Here is a 17,171-nt window from a genome sequence, read left to right on the forward strand (position 1 = left end):
CGCAGTTACAGTGGAAACAAAAATCATTGCTATGGAACATGTGTCATTTCCTTTCTATCTGGGGAGATGAAACATGGCTGTACTTGTCTACTTGTCTCATGGTTAACAATTTCAGCACACTTTGAATTAGTTTTAGTTTTCTAGACAGCAAAGTGCAATTGGGTCTATTAAATTAGAACAGAGGTGGCATCTTTTCTTATCTTCCTATGCCTACAGCCCAGTACCTGAACTCATTTTTAATGAGAAGACAACTTAATATTTCATCATTTCTTTCTAAAATAAAAATCAGTATGTGAACTCAATGATGGTCATAAGACAGGCATGAGCTTGGAAAGAGAGGAAGAGTGAGGGGGCAAAGGCTTTGGGGACGTGGAGTGGGTAACAGAAGACAGCCTGGGTACGAATAGAGAAGATGCGGTGTGGTGGCAGGCACCTGCGGTCTCAGCCACAGGTGGATGCGAGGATTCCTTGAGCCCAGGAATTCAAGGCTGCAGTGAGTTAGGATAGCGCCACTGCACTCCAGCCTCGGTGACAAAGCGAGACCTTCTCTCAACAATAACAAAGAACCTAGCCAAGGGACTGTGGCTGGAGGGCTGGGCCCTTTCTCTCTTAGATCTACCTCATGGTCTGGGCTCAACTTCTTTAGAAAAAGAGCTTGGTGGTGGTAGATTGTGAAGACAATTAATTTCACTCTTCAGCTGCTTCTCCAAGCCCACAGTACTCCTTTCATTCCACTTGGACTTGGCCATCTGTCTGGCCGCCTGCCTGCCTGCCTCTCAGGACAGCAACCCCAAGCCATCCATCCCTTTCACTATGCCCATTCACTGTTCTGGACAGAGAAGACTCTGGAGGATGGGCGGTCGGTGTGTACAGTCCACAACCAACGCTCTTCTAAGAGGTGCCCTCTAGTCTTTCCCCTAGTGCAGACGGCAAGCAGCTCTGGAAAGGGTCAGGGGTCCTCAAATGGAGACCCAAGGGAGCCACGCGGGCAGCTGTCGAGAGCCATCCAGCGCATGCCGGGCACACCGAGTGGGACTTGGCTTCCTCCCCAAGCGAGGGGCCCTCTAAATACCGGAGCAAGGTGGCTGGGGTCTCTTTTCCGTCAAGAGAGACTGAACTCCTTATCTGCTGCGCGGCCCGCCTCCCCGTACACACGCCCCAGAGTCGGGAGAGCCTCCGCACCACCCAGAGGAGAGACCGGAAGACAAAGGATGAACGAGTGGGGAGCGGGTGGTCTGGGGGAAAGGAGAACGAAAATACCAGCTGCGCTTGCAACATCCAAGGAAGGAAGTGGCAGCGGGGAAGGGGAGAAGATGGGAAGGGGATGCTGAGTGTGAGTGGGGGCGGGACACGGTGATGGGAGGGAGACTGGGCCGGGAATGCGGGTGGCGAGGGGAGCGACGGGACCTGCAGTTCCAGCGGCCGGGCAGCCAATCGATTGGTCTCCCCTAGGAAGGAGCGAGGAGAGGGTGTCCCAGAGAGAAAGCGCCGCGCGGCCTCGGCTGCTCCCGGCCCGGGACACCCAAACGGACCAAAGAGGAGCCGGAGTGGAGCTCGCAGCGGATCCCGCAGCCTGCGTCCGCTGCGCACTTACCCGCGCGCCCGCTGCTGGGTCTGCGGCAGCCGCGCCCCCTGCGCTGGCGGAGTCGGAGGAGCCTGCGCTGGGCCGGCCAGGGGCGGGCGCTGGGGAAGGGCGGAGGGAGGGATCGCCGGCCGGGACCTTTGCTCCGTCCGGGCGCCCCAGAGCCGCGGGACTGGCCGCCGGAGGCTGCGGGAGGGGCGCGCCCGGCGGAGGCAGGAGGAGAGGAACGTGGGGCGGGGGCTGCAGCGGCGGCGGGCCCGGGACAGACCTCCCAGAAGCCCAGGAGAGAGCCGCTTCCCCTCCTTCGTTCGACTCCCTGGGAGTCGGGTTGCTGACGGCCCAGGGCTCGGCCAGAGTCCCCGCGCACTTTTCGGGACTCACCCGGGAGATGTCAGGGCCTCTCCGGAAGAGTGGGCTGCGCCTGCCTTCCGCGGCCGCCTCGCCTCTTCGCTGCGCGGGACCGTGGGGTTTGAGAGCGGCGCCTGCTCGCGGGGCCAGACCCGCCATTCACAGTGGAGTGTGGACTGACACCGTGGCTTCACGGTTCAACCAGGAAAGTCCAAGGCCTGTCCAGCCTGTGGGAGCCCCTAATGCCCGTGCCTGGAGTAGTATCTGGGTGTGTGGTGCGACTGTACCCACACTTAGGCCTGCCGCTAAAAAGTGATTCATTCATGTAAACTCCACTCTAAACTCCTTGAGGGCAAAACCAAGCGCTCTCACACACTGGGTGCTCAATGAATACTGAACGAGGGAATCTAAGCATAGCTGGTGCTCAAACATTGCTTTCTGACGGATTGACTTAAATATTAGATCGTTTGCAACATTAGGACCAGGTGAAACCGATTAACCATTACTTAAGTTGTTACGATGAGGCAGAGCCAAAATCTCCCGGGCATGTGCAAGAGGGAAAGCTTTCTAATTGTGAACACCACGTGCCCCGCATAAAGCTGCATTGGCATCATCTGGGACTGGTTAGAAATGCCAAAAACGCCTGACCCGCCCCCAGGTCCAGAAGACAGATGTGAGCTTTGCCTCCTGTCTCCTTGCCAGTTGACTGGCAATGGAGGTTTTTCTTTTCTCAAAAGCCTGTGCCACAGTATTGGTTTCTGTGTGCCTCAAGTAACGAGCCCATTGCTCAGTAACATTTTTAGTCAGTATATCATCTTCACTGCAATGCTGTCTACTAAGCTGAGAGCAAGGAGTAAGAGAAAATGAAATCTCTGCCCTGCGAGAGCTCACACAGAGTATGGAGTTGTGTGGCTGTCTTCAAGGCTGGTCGGGGAGGGCAGGTAGAGAAGCCCAGCAGCACTTTCCCTTGGACCCCCCTATGCTTTAAACATATCTCTAGATTGTAGTTATCCGGCTCACTGTAAAGCCTTTCCTGACTATCCAAATTAAAAGTTCTGCCTACCCACCCATGGGAACACCTCCTAGTTCCTCTGCTTTATTTTTCTGCTTTGCACTCATCACCATCTGATAGACTGTGTGCCTCCTACTTATTTCATGTATTATCCTTTCCTGTAAAACGACAGCAGCATGAGGGCAGCTGGTCTGTTTTGTTCCCTCTGCCCAGCACCTAGTTTAGGATTTGACACATGGTAGCTATCCAGTAAATAATTGTTGAATTAAGAAATGAATCCTTTTGTTTGTTTCTCCACCTAGATTGTGGGACTGTACACATCCTTGCAGTACCCAGCACAAAATAGGTACACAATCAGTGGTTGTTGGATGAAGGAGTGGTTCGAAATGGTCCATGGTGGTGGGCCCCTGATTTGCTAATGTGATGAGATGTTGGACGAAAGAAAGAATCCCAGCCCTGTTAAGAGACTTTTCATCTATGCTATTGGTTCTCTTCATCATAAAATTATATGGTGATGACTCTGGCTTGTTGTCAGAGATTATTGCGTTCCCACCTAGGGTACTGACCTTAAGAATATCCTCATAAACAGTATACTCATCAGGTTCCCACCCCAAAAAGCCCCAGTCCTCTATCTAAATAGTTACCACTTGTAATTCAGAGTGGGTGAACTTTTTGATGCAACAGTTACGAAGTGGCTTCAAATTCCGTCCCTTTTTTTTTTTTTGTCCTGCCCAGTCTTTTAATTAAATGCCCGAGGAAGACAGTAATAATATCAGCTGCTATTATTTATGTAGCACTTTCTGTCTACTGTCATCAAGCATGCTTCTGAGTACATGACATACAATGATTGACTCATTTAATCCTTACAACTATTTGAGGGTTTCAAGTTACAAATGAGGGAATTGAGGCACAAACTGGAAAGCTCACACAGCTGGGAAGAGACAGAGCCACGATTTTAACGCAGGTTGTTCAGCACCATCTGAGTTTTAACCCACCACGGGGTACAGACTCTCCAGAACAGAAAATAGGAAGTGCAATAGGGGTCCCCCCACCCAAGCAGTGTAGGAGCATGGTCTGTGTTAGGAGAGGAGGATGACTTGTGTTCAAGATCTCACCTGACCCCAGTCTGCTGCTCTCCCTGTCCAATGGTGGAGGGATGAAAGGTTCTGGCACAACCATAACTTAAAAAAAAAAAATAGTTGTGCTTATTATTATTGTTAGAGTATTTGAAGATTTCAGATGAACATATGCAACATGGAAACTTTTAGCCCAATTGGAAAAAAGTAAATAAAAAGAAAACATGGAACTCCAATCTTCTTATTCCATATAGATACATTCCCTTTGAGGAAATGGAGGGATATGGAAAGAAAATCTCACAGGAGATCAATTGGAGTGGTCATAATGATGATAGTAAGCATCTGCTTTCAAAAAGATTCATTATATAAACTATGTTTCAACTTACAGAGCTTCTGAAACACATCTGTTGGGTGTTGTGTATTTCCTACCCCATGCCTAGATTCTTGCTGAGGAAACAATATGGAAAGGGCAGCAAAAGTCAGTAAAACTCACTACCGGGATTTATTTCATAAATGAACTCGCTAATAAACCAGCTCTGCATGGCTGCCATAATTGCTTCCTAGTTCTTTGAGAACCACGTTTGGAGACCTGGACTTTTTCAGATGAATAACCTCTGCAAAGGAGAAAAACACAGACTTTGGATCCATCAGATTTGAGTGGAATCCAGCCTACCACTTACCAGCTGAGTGACTGTAGGCAAATTGTATAACTTCCCATTTAAAAATTACTTATGGCCGGGTGCGGTGGCTCAAGCCTGTAATCCCAGCACTTTGGGAGGCCGAGATGGGCGGATCACGAGGTCAGGAGATCGAGACCATCCTGGCTAACACGGTGAAACCCCGTCTCTACTAAGAAATACAAAAAATAGCCGGGCGAGGTGGCAGCGCCTGTAGTCCCAGCTACTCGGGAGGCTGAGGCCGGAGAATGGCGTGAACCCGGGAGGCGGAGCTTGCAGTGAGCTGAGATCCGGCCACTGCACTCCAGCCTGGGCGACAGCGCGAGACTCCGTCTCAAAAAAAAAAAAAAAAAAAAAAAAAAAATTACTTATAACATTGTCATGAGATTATATAAAGTACTCAGCCCATAGTAGCACTCAATAAAAATTAGTTTCCTTTCCTTTATTAATTACTTTTCAGCTAAAGTTGCCTTTAAATTAAGCCTACATTTTTCACATATGCATAATTTTGCCTTTTACCATATTGCTTGCTTCCCAGAGGAACATAGCTACTAACATAAATTAAAATAAAATTTGGCATACATTGATATATATTTTAACACTGATTTCATTTACCTCCCTAAATCCCAAAAGTGCTTTTTAAACTGGAGACTGTATTGCCAATGCATATTACTAATTACTGCTTTAAAATAAAAAGCTTTATAGAGGGTTAAATATGGTCCAGAATTAAATCTGTTTCTCTTGGTGTCCCAACCTTTTCTTATTCAATTGCAAGGCACAGATACAGACAGGAGAAGAATTGAAATTATTTGGCAGCTAGCAAATGACCAACCAATATTGTCAAATTGAAAGTCTTAATGCAAATATTATTGGACAAACAAGGAAATGTGAAATAATTTGCTGTACCAATTATCAACTGCTGTATAACAAACTACCCCAAAACTTAGTGGCTTGAAACAACCACCACTTCATTATAGCTCACAATTTTGTAGTTTACGGCTTTGAGCAGGGCTCAGCTGAGTGACTCTTCTGTTCCATGTGCACTAACAGGGGTCACTCAGTGGAATTTAGCTGGTGAAGGTGAATGGTCTGGTTTGGAGAGTCTTGGATAACTTCACCCATGTCTTTGCCCATTCAGGATGCTGTAATGCTGTAAGAAAATACCATAGACTGAGTGACTTATAAACAACAAACCTTTATTTCTAACAGTTCTGGAGGCTGAGATGTCCAAGATGAAGGCATCAGCAGATTCGATGTCTGGTGAGATCCTACTTCCTAGTTCACAGATAGTGACTTCTCGATGTGTCCTCACCTGGTGGAAGGAAAGAACAAACAAAACAAGCTCCCTGGGTCTCTTATAAGGGCACTAATCCCATTGATGAGGGCTCCACCTCATGACTTAATCACATCCCAAAGGCTCCACCTCCTGATACTATCACATTGGTGATTAAGTTTCAACATGTGGCTTTGGGGAAACACAAACATTCAGACCATAGCATCTCACATCTAGTGCACTGGCAGGGATGCCTTGGGGGTGGGACTGAACTTGAGGGTTATCAACTAGAGCCCTACATTTGGCCTCTTCATTGCAGTGGTTTTTGGGAAGTCAGACTTCTTATAGCGGAGGCTCAGAGCTCCAAAAGCGAGTGTTCAAGAACAAGAAACAAGTCAGAAGCTACAAGTCTTGTGACTTAGTCTCTAAACACCCAGAACATAACTTACAAACAAGCCCAGATTCAAAGATAGGGGTGGTATATTCTACCCCTCACTCGGAGAAACAGCAAAGAATTTCCAGACATCTTCTATCTGCTGCACTTGTTTTCATGAAAGAAAGTGGCATTACAGGATAGGCGCAGTGGCTTCTGTCTGTATTCCCAACACTTTGAGAGGCTGAGGTGGGTGGATCACTTGAGCCCAGGAGTTAGAGAGCAGCCTGGCCAACATGGTGAAACCCCATCTGTACTAAAAATACAAAAAAGTAGCCGGTGTGGTGGTGCATACCTGTAGTCCCAGCTACTCGGGAGGCTGATGCAGGAGAATCACCTGAGCCCGGGAAGTTGAGGCTGCAGTGAGCTGTGATAGTGCCACTGTACCCCAGCCTGGGTGACAGAAACTGTGTGTCAGAAAAAAAAAAGCCATAAAAGAAAGTGGCATTACATAAACAAAGTTAGTAAAAACTTCTATATTGTTTACCCATTGTTCATGGAGAAACATACATTATTATCAGCATTAAGGAAATTTGTGATGAAGACCAGTAGTCAGCCACCAGATGTCCAATTTACAGAAATATTCAAAGTAATATAATCCAGAGATATACAAACTTTTTTCATCTCATTATCATTATTTTTAAATATTGTCCAGCATCCAAGAGAGCTTTACCCAGCATAGAGAAGTAAAGTCCATACACCCAACATCTTTTTAATGTAACAAATATTTATTAGTGACCTACTATGTGCTGGATGCTATATTAGGTATGAGGATATAAGGTGACCAAGGAGAATGTGCTTCATGCCCTCCAGGTCTGTGGGCTTTGTAGTATAGCAGGAAAGGCAGACAGATAAACAATAAGGATAGAGGATGAGAAGTACAATGATCAGCAGTCCTTGTTAGGGTAAGCTAACTGCTAAAATGAACCCCAAAATTATAATTGCTCAAATACAATAGTAGCTTATTTCCTACTTGGTAAACAATGTAACTAAGGTACTTCTAGGTTTTGGGTGGGGTAGGTGGGGCGGAAGAACCACAGTCCTCATTCCTTCAGGAACCAGGCTGGGGGAGGCTTAGCTCCAGGTTGCTGAGGTTGCCGTGAACATGGGCACCTCCAGAAGATAGATAAGGAAAGATCCTGGAGACTCCCTCATGGGAGATTTTTATGGGAGTGGCACTTTTGGGTACAGGATGCATTCCAACACTCCCAGTGGATGCCTGAAATGGAGGATGGCACCAAACCTGGCCAGGATCAACTGGAACACATTTCTGCTCATGTCTTCCAACCACAAATTCAATGCCTTTTTCATCTTAAGTAAGCACTTATCACACATGGTGGCCATAACATTTGCAGTTTGAGGTGAGATAGCAAAACTAGCACAAATTTCTTTTCCCTTCTTTAGCTTCACAGAGAGATTTGTTCTTGAAATAGATCTTAGCAACTTCGGCATACAATTTTTTTCTTTCCATATTGAGAACTTTCACTTTTTCACTTAAAGGAAGTACTTTACAGCTTCTCTTTGGAATATCCCAATTGGCCGCATCATTACTATTGCACAGAGGGGCCATTACTAGATAAAATAAGGGTGATTGAAATCAAGCACAGCAATGTCATGACAGCCAGTCTGATAACCTAGACGGCTACAAAGTGACCAGCAGGCAGGAGTGTCGACATGCTGGACAAGGGATGATTTGTGTCACTGGAGAGGACAGGGCAAGACAGCATGAGATTTCATCATACTACTCAGAATGGCACGAATTTAAAACTTATGAATTATTTATTTCTGGAAATTTCCATGTAATATTTTTGGACGGAGATTGATCATGGGTAACTGAAACCACAAAAAGAGAGACTGCAGATAAGGGGAGCCTACTGTACCTTCCTTTGGCCAGAAATCAGTCACAGAGTCTCTCCTAATTTCAAGACAGGCTGGAAAATGTAGTCTTTGTGCTCCGGAAAAAAAGGAACTGGGTTTCGAGAGCAGTGGCAGATTCAGCTTTGTACAAAATGATTTTAGAGGGCAAATAGGTGATGGCCAAGCCCGGAGCTTTTTATATAGAATCCCAACTAGGGTAAACCAGACGGCTGAACTGATTTAGTTTAAACAACATATTTTTGGATTGTATAATATATTCTATTTTTTAAAATGAGCCTTTCTTAATCCTACACCTGATTCCAAGAGTCATCTAAGAATACACGGAGAGACTGGTGATAGAGTGGGTGAAGGTGATGTTTTCATCTATAACAATTTATTAGTGATACAACTTCTTAGCTGAGTTATAATTGGAGGGGGAGTATGGGAATTGTATACACATTTGTTGTTTGGTAAGGTCCTTAAAAAGGCTAATTGCAATGGAAAAAGCAATTTGGCAAGGAAAATTATCCTGGCATCTGACTCAATCATGACTGATTGCTAAAAGCACCAGTGTAATAAATGTGTTGTTCTGAATGATGGAAAAGAAAACAGCTCTGGAAGTAGAGCTTCTGTCACCTTAAGCACCTGTGATATCATGAAAGCTTTTGTTTCAAACTGTTGGTAGAAATGGAATTTTTTTTCTAATACTATACGTTGAAACCTTCAAGCTTCTTTTTTTCTTCCCCAAAAAACTGTACCTGTCATTTCTCTCTGAGGCTCCATTTCTGTAAGGAATCTAGACATCCAGTGGGAATGGGCACACAGGGACTTCAGAAATCAAGTCGGCTTGCTTTCTGCAAGTAAATCCATCTTCTTTTGCTAACTTTCTTACATTAAAAAGCAATTTAAAAAAATCACCACCACCCCAAACCAAGCAAATCCCAGTGTCAGTGTGGGCAGCCGACTAAGACATGGCTGTTTGATGATTCTGGAGTTGGTGCAAATGCTACATTTGAGTTCCATCTCTGCCTCCTACTTGCTGTCACCACTTTTCCAAGCCTCCGTTTCCTTATCTGGAAAGTGGGAATAATCACGCCTAGCTCACTGAGTTACTGTGATTAGGTATACCAGCAGACACTTGATAAATGGTAGGTATCATTATTAGTTTCTGACTCCCTGGAATTCCATTCCATTTTACACATATTGGTGAGTGCCTAGTGTGTACCTGAATACATCTGGATTCCTGCCTTTAAGAAGCTTACAACCACTAGAGGAGTGACGTGATGAAAAAGCTTTAAAAGGTCCCAGCAATTCTGACTTGGGAGAGGGAGTTTTGGGAAAACGTACCATGGAAAGACCAGCCTTTGATTAGGGCCTTACAGAGAAGGCTGAGCAAGCATGCTTCAAAGTTCCCCAAATCCATTTCTCACCTCTCCTTCCTCACCAGAAAGCCTGGCCCTGGGTAACACTGGGCCTCCTCTCTAGGAATGATTAGCCTTACATCCCAGAATTAGAAATAGATTGGAGGTATAAATAGCCCCTAGAGGAGTCACAGTGCGATAAACAATACCATTAAGTTATAAATGTCGATGCAGATCCTTTCTTGTTGAAAATACACAAAACGTTTACAAAAATAAAATTAATATGAAATTATTCTACAGCCTTGCTATTTTTAGCTTAGTTAGAACAATGGGCACTGTTAAATTGTTTAGCCTAAAGCTCCCTCCTTAGTATTTCAAATTCAGCCTAAAGGTTGCTCTGAGTATAGTGCACTGTAACCTCACTGGATGTGTTAGGTTACAATTCAGCCAATCACAGGGCCAACTGCTCAACCCAGTGTTGAAATAAGGTGGATGCAGAGCTGAGCCCAAACCAGCTGTTTCTGAACCTCACTCCCCTTTTCTGTACGTCACTTATCTTTTTCTGTCCCTCAGTGTTATCCAGACATGTGGCAGCCCCAGAGCTGCTCCGAAGCTGTTCTGGTTCTAGGAGCTGCCTGAGGCAAGAATCATTCTTTGCTCAATTAAACTCTGTTAAAGTTCATTTATCTAAAGTTTTTCTTATAATAGCACCAAGTTAGATATCTATAATACGCACATTTTGGATTGCTTATTTTTGTCCAGCATGATCCTTTATATATATCATTTCATTGGATCTTTGTACAACTCTATAAATTATTACTGTCCCTATTTTACAGATGGAAAAAAACTGAATCCTAGAGAGGCAGCCTATAAACCTGGCACAATATATATGAGGATTTGAACTCAGATCTGAGTTCCACACTCTAACTTTTGACTACTGCCTAATGGGTAAATCTGGGGAAGATGTCAAACATTTAAACATAAACGTCAAAGTCCATATTTTTACCTTTAGGTAAATTAATATTCATTCACTCAAAACAGATTATTTCTTCTGTTCTTAAATGTTCTCTAGGTTAGTGACTCCTAAAACAACTGCTGTAGTTCAGTCTAGTGATTTCTATGGCCATGATATTGAATTACATTGTGTGTGTGTGCGTGTGCGTGTGTGTGTGTGTATGTTTGCATGTTTGCACAATCAACCTATACTCATTCATTTTGTTTTTAATAAAATCCAGATCCTGCACAACACTTTATTTATTTATTTATTTATTTATTTATTTATTATACTTTAAGTTCTGGGGTACATGTGCGGATGTGCAGGTTACACAGGTATACATGTGTCATGGTGGTTTGCTGCACCCATCAACCCATCATCTACATTAGGTATTTCTCCCAATGCTGTCTCTCCCCTAGAACCCCAGACCCTGACAGGCCTCAGTGTGTGATGTTCCCCTCCCTGTGTCCATGTGTTCTCACTGTTCAACTCCCACCTCTGAGTGAGAACATGCAGTGTTTGGTTTTCTGTTCCTGTGTTAGTTTGCTGAGAATGATGGTTTCCAGCTTCATCCATGTACCTGCAAAGGACATGAACTCATCCTTTTTTATGGCTGCATAGTATTCCATGGTGTATATGTGCCACATTTTCTTTATCCAGTCTATCATTGATGGGCATTTGGGTTGGTTCCAAGCCTTTGCTATTGTGAACAGTGCCACAGTAAACATACATGTGCATGTGTCTTTATAGTAGAATGATTTATAATCCTTTGGGTATACACCCAGTAATGGGATGGCTGGGTCAAATGGTATTTCTAGTTCTAGATCCTTGGGGAATTGCTACACTGTCTTCCACAAAGGTTGAACTAATTTACACTCCCACCAACAGTGTAAAAGCGTTCCTGTTTTTCCACATCCTCTCCAGCATCTGTTGTTTCCTGACTTTTTAATGATCACCATTCTAACTGGTGTGAAATGTTATTTTTAACATTTAAAAAATTATTATGGGCTGGGCACAGTGGCTCACACCTGTAATCCCAGCACTTTGGGAGGCCAAGGCGGGTGGATCACCTGAGGTCAGGAGTTCAAGACCAGCCTGACCAATATCGTGAAACCGCGTCTCTACTAAAAATACAAAAATTAGCCAGGCGTGCTGGTGGGCACCTGTAATCCTAGCTACTCAGGAGGCTGAGGCAGAAGAATCGCTTCAACCTAGGAGGCAGAGGTTTCAGTGAGCTGAGATCGCGCCACTGCACTCTGGCCTGGGTGACAAAGTTAGATCCCATCTAAAAAAAAAATTATGATGAAATATTTGTCTCATATAAAGGTATATAAGAATAACATAATGAACACATGTACCCACTACCCAGTTAAAAAATAAAACTATACAGAATGTACAGAAGTTTCTGTATATTCATGTCCAGTCTCATTATCCTCCCTCTCCCTCCCCCATCACTGCAAGAGGAAACCTCTATCTAGAATGTTTACGTTATTTTTATGAATTCTAGGGGTCTGTGTTTCTAAAAAAGTGAGAAGAGTTGGGTAGCATGACTTTGGTTGGATTTTCAAAGGAAAATGGAGTTGTAGAACTTTTTTTTTGTTTCTACTGAAGTTTTTGTCATTTCTTACAAACTTGTTATAAACCACAGTTGTTGTAGGGCTAAGAAATCTGGGATAAAGTTAAATTAAAAATTTTGTATTATCCAAAATATCTGCAAAAAACGTAAAGACATTTTCCTAGATCATAGTTTAGAGGCCAATTTCCCCTTTTATATCTTCTCTAATAATTCTCCATTATTAGAAAGTGCAGAAAAAATGCTTTTGATGGCTCTCGGGCATGTTTGTGTAATATTTTATTAAGTGCCATCTGCCTTTGCTTTATTAATGTTTTATTAAGAGTCATCTGGTTGTTGCTACTGATCATATAGACTCTGCAATGAATCAGTTCTCGCCCATTAATAAATTATCAAGTTTCATCATTAGCAAAAGAAATTAAACTGAGCAGAACAAAGAGCAGAGGGGCAGGACACCCATGTCCCAAGGCTGCCCCCATCTGGTTTTGTGGTCAGCACAGTTCCTCTACTTCTCTGATCCCCTGTGTTTCATCTGAAAATTAAAGATTAAACCCAGCCTCTGAGGTTACTCAAACTTTAAAATTTGGAGTAAAAAACTCAACTGCAGTGCTGTGGACCCAAAACTCTGGTGTGCAGGGGAGGGAATTCTGCTTAGGACGACTGAGAAACACCTGCTGGGCTGTGCCTGGAGCTAATAGAAGAACGATAAGATTTAGCATAGAGGGAGAGGGAACAGCGTAAGGGGAGCCAGGTGAAACGCCATGGAAGGTGTAAGGGAGGGAAGGGAACTGAGATTGTAAAGATCAGGTGAGACCAGACTGGGGAGGGCTCTGCATGTCAACGGGGAGGTGTCATTTAGAACTTTTATCTACACCATTTTCTCCCTTCTTGCCCTAAGCTCTCTTTAGTCCTTGGGACCCATTCAAATGGGCCTAGCCAAATGGATTGGTATCTTCAGTAAGTTAAGTGTTATCCTTAAAGCAGAGCTTCCCAAGTGGTACAGCACACAAGTGATAAGTGGAACTAGAGATTGAGGTGTCAACCCTTGAAACATGAGCCTCTGGCTGGTTGCTGAATGAACGCTTTTATTTTCTATGTGTGCCATGCTATGACAAAGATTGGGAGCACCACCTTAAAGCAATCTGGTTCACCAAATTAATTTGCTTATGAAATGGCTTTCATCAGCACTTCCAGCAGAAACGGCATTTATATTACATTGTATTATACTGTTTTATTCTGTCATACTGTGGTATGTTAGTTAAGTGAATGAGTGAAGATAAAGAGAGAAAATTCACTCAACACATTCACTGAGCCCCTGGTATGTGCTTGGCACTGTCCTAGGCACTGGAGATACAGCCGGGAACAACAGACACAAACAGACTTAAGTGACTGCTGTCATAAAGCTCGTTCTCTAATGGGCAAAAAATATACTTCTTGTTCCTGGTACAACCTGAAAGGGACCTGGAAGTCGTCACTCAATCCTAACAAGTTAAAAAGCTGGACAGACTCAGTCAACAACTCTTCTTAGAATTGTCAGAGAAATGAGATCATAAGAAAAACCACTGTCTTGGAGACAGACACAGATTCAGAGACTCACAACTTACCAAAGCAGAAACCATAGGAACCATTGCTTGAGTGGAAACCCTGAACTGTAACTGATGAACTGCTGGAAGCTCAGAGTGGACAAGTCTGAGAGTTAGAAACTCTCCACACTTCTGTGAGTTTTACCTCCAGGAGCTCTAACCAGGTTCTCACAGGGAATATCAGAAAAAAAACTCCCTTCATTCTTGCAGCGGGAGGCGGGGAACGTAGCCATTTTGAAACATGCCAGAGCATTCTGTTCTTAATGAGGCCTGTCTTCAAGAGAAACTGCTTCACCAAAGCCTAAACTATTGGGGTTTTATCAGAGCCTAACTCAACTCCAGTCCCCTCTAGCCATTCTGCCCCACATAAGGGGTGGAGGGAACTGAGTTTCACAGCCCAGGACATAGGCTCACTAAAGACTGATTAACAGGACTACAGAACGCCTCCCCCAGCCCTATACCTCACCACCACATCACTAAAAGCTTATTTTCCACAGTTCCTCTTTCTCAGTACATCATGTTCAGCTTTCAACAAAAAAATTACCAGGCGTGCTGAAAAGGAAAAAACAAAACAAAACAAAAACACACACACACAATTTGAAAAGACAAAGCAAGCATCAGCACCAGACACAGATATGGCAGGGATGTTGAAATTATCAGCCCAGGAATTTAAAACTCACTATAATTAATACGGGAAAAGGAGACAACATGCAAGAACAGATGGGTAATTTGGGCATAATAAAATAGATTTGGTCTACGTCCCTAGTTCCTGGCACAGAACTCCTAAAACTCTTGGAACTCCTGCATGATAAGTTTGTTTTTGGTGTTTAATGACATGGCTCTTGGCTAAGGGTCCATAGATGACTTCAGAATGGGACTTGTCCCAGAAAGACCAAACCGTGTGATTAGAGGGTTGGAACTTTCAGCCCTACACCCAAGCCCCAGGGAGGGAGAAGGGGCTGGAGACCGAATTCAATCATCAATGGCTGATGACTTAATCAACCATGCCTACATCATTGAACCTTCATAAACACTCCTAAATGATAAGGTTCACAGAGCTTCCACGTCGGTGAACACATTGAGGTACTGGGTGTGCCTGGAGAGGGCAGGGAAGCTTCATCTTCCTCCCTCCACCCATATCTTGCCCTTTGCATCTCTTTGGACTGTTCCTGAGTTGTATCCTTTAAGGTAAACTGGTAATAGTAAGTATAGCCCTTTCCTGAGTTCTGTGAGTCATTCTAGAGAATTATTGAACTTGAGGAGAAAGTCGTGAGAATCCCCACATTTGCAGCCCAGTTACACAGAAGTGTGGGTTCCTTGGAAACCTGATACTTGCAACTTGTAAAACTCAGCTCTTCACCTGTGGGGTCTATGCTAACTCTGGGAGTTGATGTCAGAATGGGATTGAATTGTTGGACGCCCAGCTGGTGTCAGAGAATTGCAGAATCAGAGAACTGGTTGGTGCCAGAAAACACCCCAGAAGGAACCTGAGAGTAATATAAGCAGAGAGATGAGAATTCTATGAAAGAAACAAAAAATGCGAGAGATCAAAAACACTGTAACAGAAATAAAGAATGACTTTGATGGGCTCATTTGTAGACTGGACACTGCTGAGAAAAGAAGAAATCCTCTGAGCTTGAGTATATATCAATAGAAACTTCAAAACCAAAAAGCAGAAAGAAAAAAGGCTGAAAAAAAAAAAAAAAAAAAACCCTCAATATTCCCAAACTGGGACAAGTGCAAAAGGTGTAACATTAGTGTAATGGAAATATAAGAAGAGAGAGAACCAGGAGCAATATTTGGAGCAATATTTAGAGCAACAATGACAGAATTTCCCCAAATTAACATCAGACAGCAAACCACAGACCCAGGAATCTCAGAGAACACCAAGCAGGATAAAGGATAAAAAACTAAAGCTAGGCGTATCGTATTGAAACTTCAGAAAGCCAAAGATAAAACCTCTTGAAAAAATCAAATACAAGGCATGTCAGGTAACTGTAAATGCTAAAAGGAACAAAATAAAGAAAAGGCCAAAGAGTTACAGGGGGCAACTTTTGGAATTTTTGATACAGTGGCCAAGGAAAGAGTCCCTGGAAAGGAAACCTTTCAGTTAGATTATTATGAGCTCTTGAATTTGTGGTGGACACATTAATGTTTTTGTTTGTTTTTCGTTTTTTGAGACGGAGTCTGGCTCCATCGCTCAGGCTGGAGTACAGTGGCTCGACCTCGGTTCACTGTAAGCTCTACCTCCCGGGTTCACGCTGTTCTCCTGCCTCAGCCTCTTCAGCAGCCCGGACTACAGGTGCCCGCCACCTCACCCGGCTAATTTTTTTTTTTTTTTTTTTTTTTTTTTTGGTATTGTTAGTAGAGACGGGGTTTCACCGTATTAGCCAGCATGGTCTCGATCTCCTGACCTCGTGGTCCTCCCACCTCAGCCTCCCAAAGTACTGGGATTACAGGCGTGAGCCACTGCGCCCAGCCATGTTTTTGTTTATTTAGAGTCTGAAATAGGTCCTTTGGTGCAGTAGGAGTGTAACCAGGCTTGCATCCTAGCTCTGCCACTTACTGGCTGTGTGACCTTGAGCAAGTTGCCTGAGTTTTGGGGCCTCTATTCTACTTCTACAGATTGTACCCCTAGTTGGTATTTATAGGTTACAAAAGGGTACCCTAGAGAGCTTGGAAAAGAGTGTCAAGACTGTACTGGGAGGGCTTACTTGGATGTTCCACACTCACTTGATGTGCAAAGGTCCCAGAGGGCTGCAAAACTGCTCCAGTGCCTGCCTGGCTGCAGGAACATTTCTAAAGAAAGGAAAGGCCAAGAGGAAGGGAGGCAAGGGACTCCTAAGAAGAATCTCTAAGTCCTGTCCCAGTCAATCCTGTTCCAGCTCCACTGGACAACCTGAGCGCATCCCTGATGCAAATGGAGGTAGTGGCCTGGCTATTGTCATCCCATTTGAAAAACTTCACCTGATGCAGTCCCCTCGTCTTCAGTTCACGCACAACAGCCCCTTGTTCATGAGGGCTGCCGGCAGACATAGAATGAGCTGGTGACACGAGCTTTGGGTATCCCATGCCTGGGATGGGAATTCTCCCATGGCTCCTAAATACAGAATCCAAGTCCTTGCATCCTCTGGCCTCTGTCCACCTCTCCCTTCACTCTGTGAGAAAGGTGCCTCGCTGGTCCACCCTGAGTTCCTCAGAAGTGCTGAGTGCCTTCCATAGAGGCTGAATCCGCAGGGACTATTTCTGTTCCCAGCTCTTCATGTGGCTGCCTCTTGCTTATCTTCACATCTCGGCTTAAACTTCTCTTTCTCTAGACAGCATTCTTTGACCCACAGGTTTAAGGTCTCATTTACTTATTCTCATAGCTTTCCTCATATAATTTTCTTAATTGTAATGAAT

At 44.2% G+C, this 17,171-nt stretch overlaps 1 protein-coding gene across 3 annotated transcripts in view; it reads right to left on the reverse strand.

The window, feature by feature from the left end:
- Positions 1-2,212, reverse strand: part of GSDME (gasdermin E) — a 59,672-nt gene extending 57,460 nt beyond the window's left edge. The window contains exon 1 of one of the 3 annotated variants that reach the window (XM_003896189.5): positions 1,964-2,212. The gene's annotated coding sequence lies outside the window, so the exon portion shown is untranslated. Of the gene's footprint in view, positions 1-1,407; positions 1,467-1,594; positions 1,738-1,963 lie in introns of those variants that run through there. The other 2 variants (XM_003896188.3, XM_009203216.4) reach the window with 2 other exon arrangements.
- Between the last annotated feature and the right edge of the window lie 14,959 nt (positions 2,213-17,171).

The sequence above is a fragment of the Papio anubis genome, chromosome 4 (genome assembly GCF_008728515.1).
Source record: "Papio anubis isolate 15944 chromosome 4, Panubis1.0, whole genome shotgun sequence".
NCBI lineage: Eukaryota > Metazoa > Chordata > Mammalia > Primates > Cercopithecidae > Papio > Papio anubis.